The following is a 4,125-nucleotide window of genomic DNA, read 5'->3' on the forward strand; positions in this document are numbered from 1 at the left end:
ACATCGCGACACAACCAATAGTTTTGTCCGCGGAAGGACCGCCCCCGGCAACTGAAGAAAAGAGGAAGCTTAATCTCCTCGAGGAAAGATTGAGAGCCGTGGAAGGATTTGGGGACTATCCGTTCGCAGACATGATGGATCTTTGCTTAGTACCCGATGTTGTTATTCCCCCGAAGTTCAATGTGCCGGACTTCGACAAGTATAAAGGGATGACTTGTCCCAAAAACCATCTCAAGATGTACTGCCGCAAGATGGGCGCACACTCTAAGGATGAAAAGCTATTAATACACTTTTTTCAAGATAGCTTGGCCGGAGCCGTGGTAGTGTGGTACACTAATTTGGAAGCTTCCCGTATCCGTACTTGGAAGGATCTGATTACTGCCTTCCTAAGGCAATACCAGTATAATTCCGATATGGCTCCCGATCGCACTCAGCTGCAGAATATGTTCAAGAAAGAGGGGGAAACTTTTAAAGAATACGCACAGCGATGAAGGGACCTGGTAGCACAAGTAGCTCCTCCCATGGTTGAGAGAGAGATGATCACCATGATGGTAGACACTTTGCCAGTGTTCTACTATGAGAAGCTAGTAGGTTACATGCCGTCCAACTTCGCGGACCTAGTGTTCGCCGGGGAAAGAATCGAGGTAGGGTTGAAAAGAGGAAAGTTCGATTACGTTTCCTCCACGAGTGCGAATGCCAAAAGAATCGGGGCAACGGGGGAAAAAAGGAAGGAAGGAGATGCCCATGCCGTCTCTTCAACACCCGTGTGGGTCAAACCCCCGCAGACACCTCATGGTACCCATCAGTACGCGCAACATCACCCGAGCTTCTCGGCTCATACCGGGAACGCCTCTAGTTCGGCACCTGTGCAACCTAAGGCACCCACCCAGAGGGAAGCTCCCCAAGTTCCAAATCCGAACACAACTCGCCCGGCCGGTAATTCCAACGCAACAAGGAACTTCCCTCCGAGGCCATTTCAAGAATTCACCCCACTCCCAATGACGTACGAAGACCTCTTGCCGTCCCTCATCGCCAACCATTTGGCCGTGGTAACTCCCGGAAAGGTCCTCCAACCCCCTTTCCCAAAGTGGTATGACCCTAACGCAACTTGCAAGTACCATGGGGGTGTCCCGGGGCATTCAGTTGAAAAATGCTTGGCCCTTAAATACAAGGTCCAACATTTAATAGATGCTGGATGGCTGACTTTCCAAGAGGATCGGCCCAATGTGAGAACCAACCCGCTCGCCAATCATGGAGGGGGAGCGGTTAACGCGGTTGAGTCCAATAGGCCGCGCAGGTCTAAACCTTTAAGGGATGTGGCAACCCCTAGGAGGTTTATCTTTGAGGCCCTACAAAAGGGAGGTGTGATTCCTCATAGTGGGCGTAAGGAGGATTCCTGTTTACTGCATTCCGGCGAGCTACATGACATGGAAACATGTTTGGGAGTAGAGGAATTGTTACAACAAATGATAGATCAAGGTCGACTGGAAGTTGGCAGTGAAGGAAGGGAAGAGCAGCATATATGCATGCAGTCCGCGGATGGGAGCGGTGTTGCGAGGCCCAAACCCTTGGTGATATACTTCACCAAGGGCACAGCTTCGCAAAAGCCCGGACACCCCTTAGCAGCTAGACCTGTTCCTTTCCCATACCAAAATAGCCACGCAGTACCTTGGAGATATACACCTCCGAGGGAGAAGGAAGAAGAAGCCACCGACGTCAGCTCGTTGTCGGCTAAAGTAACAAATATCACGGGACTGAGTGGTGTGACCCGTAGTGGTCGTGTGTTCGCGCCTCCGGATCTACCAGTCCAACCCGCGGACGTCAAGGGAAAAGGAAAAGTGGGGGAGGAACAAGATGGAGAAGCACCCCACGCTTCGAATAAAGATATTCCGGCAAAAGGCCTTCCGGAGAAAAAGGATGGTAAAAAGGAGGTGTCGCTAGAGGAAGCCAGCGAGTTCCTCCGTATTATTCAGCAAAGCGAATTCAAGGTTATCGAACAGCTCAACAAAACCCCGGCCAGGGTCTCGCTGTTGGAGTTACTCATGAGCTCCGAGCCTCATCGGGCTCTGCTAGTGAAGGTTTTGAACGAGGCCCACGTGGCCCAAGATATCTCGGTAGAAGGTTTCGGAGGGCTGGTCAATAATATCACTGCCAACAACTATCTCGCCTTCGCCGAAGAAGAAATCCCTGCAGAGGGGAGAGGGCATAATAAGGCTTTGCACGTATCAGTCAAGTGTATGGACCATATCGTAGCCAAAGTGCTCATTGATAATGGTTCCAGTTTAAACGTGATGCCTAAGAGCACTTTGGAGAAATTATCATTCAATGCCTCCCACTTAAAGCCAAGTTCAATGGTGGTTCGTGCCTTCGACGGCACCCGCCGAGAGGTTAGGGGAGAGATCGATCTCCCAGTACAGATAGGCCCTCACACCTGTCAAGTTACCTTCCAAATAATGGATATTAAACCCCCCTACAGCTGTCTGTTGGGGCGCCCGTGGATCCACTCAGTAGGATTTGTTCCCTCAACACTCCACCAAAAGTTGAAATTCGTAGTGGAAGGGCATCTGGTCATAGTATCAGGCGAGGAAGACATCTTGGTGAGCTGCCCATCCTTTACGCCTTATGTGGAAGCCGCGGAGGAGTCATTAGAAACCGCTTTCCAGTCTTTTGAGGTGGTAAGCATTTCCTCCGTGGATTCCTTTCCTGGGCAGCCTTGCCTGTCCGATGCAGCAGTAATGATGGCCCGAGTTATGTTGGGGAACGGTTACGAACCCGGAATGGGTTTAGGCAAAGACAACGGCGACATAACTAGCCTGATAAATGCCAAAGGAAATCGTGGGAAGTATGGTTTAGGCTATAAGCCCACTCAGGCAGATGTGAAGAGAAGCATCGCGTGAAGGAAGAGCAGTGGTCAAAGCTCGCAATTGAGACAAGAAAATGAAGGAAGCCCGCCCTGCCACATAAGTAGAAGCTTTATAAGCGCGGGTCTGGGAGACGAAGGTCAAATGGTCGCGATATACGGAGATGATGTTCTGAGTACATTGGATTTGGTACGACCATGCCCTCCTGATTTCCAGCTGGGAAATTGGCGAGTGGAGGAACGCCCCGGCATTTACGCAACGAGCATAATGTAAACCTTTACGGTTTTAAAAGCTCTATAGTTGGGCCTAGGCTTTAGAGTTTTTCTTTTGTTAAGGCTTTGTGTCTTTTGTTTTTGAATTTATAATACAAGGATCTTTCTTCATCTGTTCCTATGTCTCTACCCATTCTCATCCATTTGCATGTTTACTTCTTTATTTTTGAAACGGCAGATCCGATGACGAGTCCCCTGAAGGTACTAATACCTGGGACTCGTCTATCGACTTCGAGCAAGAAATGAATCAAACGGAAGATGAAGGAAACGAGGATGTGGGACTTCCCCTAGAATTAGAAAGAATGGTCGCCCATGAGGACCAAGAAATGGGGCCTCATCAAGAAGAAACAGAGCTAGTAGACTTAGGAATTGGCAGTGGAAAAAGGGAAGTAAAGATAGGCACAGGTATTACCGCGCCTATCCGTGAAGAATTAATAATTCTGCTAAAAGACTACCAAGACATCTTTGCTTGGTCATACCAAGATATGCCCGGTTTGAGTTCTGACATTGTACAGCACCGGTTACCTCTAAGTCCCGAGTGTCCCCCGGTAAAGCAGAAACTGAGAAGGATGAAGCCCGAAACATCCTTGAAGATAAAAGAAGAAGTGAAGAAGCAATTTGACGCTGGTTTTCTGGCCGTCGCTCGGTATCCAGAATGGGTTGCCAACATTGTACCGGTCCCTAAGAAAGATGGGAAAGTACGAATGTGTGTGGATTATCGGGACCTGAATCGGGCCAGTCCCAAGGACAATTTTCCTTTGCCACACATCGATATCCTCGTAGATAACACAACCAATTTCGCTTTATTTTCCTTCATGGACGGTTTCTCCGGCTACAATCAGATAAAGATGGCGTCAGAGGATATGGAAAAGACTACCTTCGTCACCCTGTGGGGGACGTTCTGTTACAAGGTGATGTCCTTTGGACTCAAGAATGCTGGGGCAACTTATCAACGGGCCATGGTAGCTTTGTTCCATGATATGATGCATCAA

Source organism: Glycine max, chromosome 19 (genome assembly GCF_000004515.6).
Source record: "Glycine max cultivar Williams 82 chromosome 19, Glycine_max_v4.0, whole genome shotgun sequence".
In the NCBI taxonomy this organism is placed as follows: domain Eukaryota; kingdom Viridiplantae; phylum Streptophyta; class Magnoliopsida; order Fabales; family Fabaceae; genus Glycine; species Glycine max.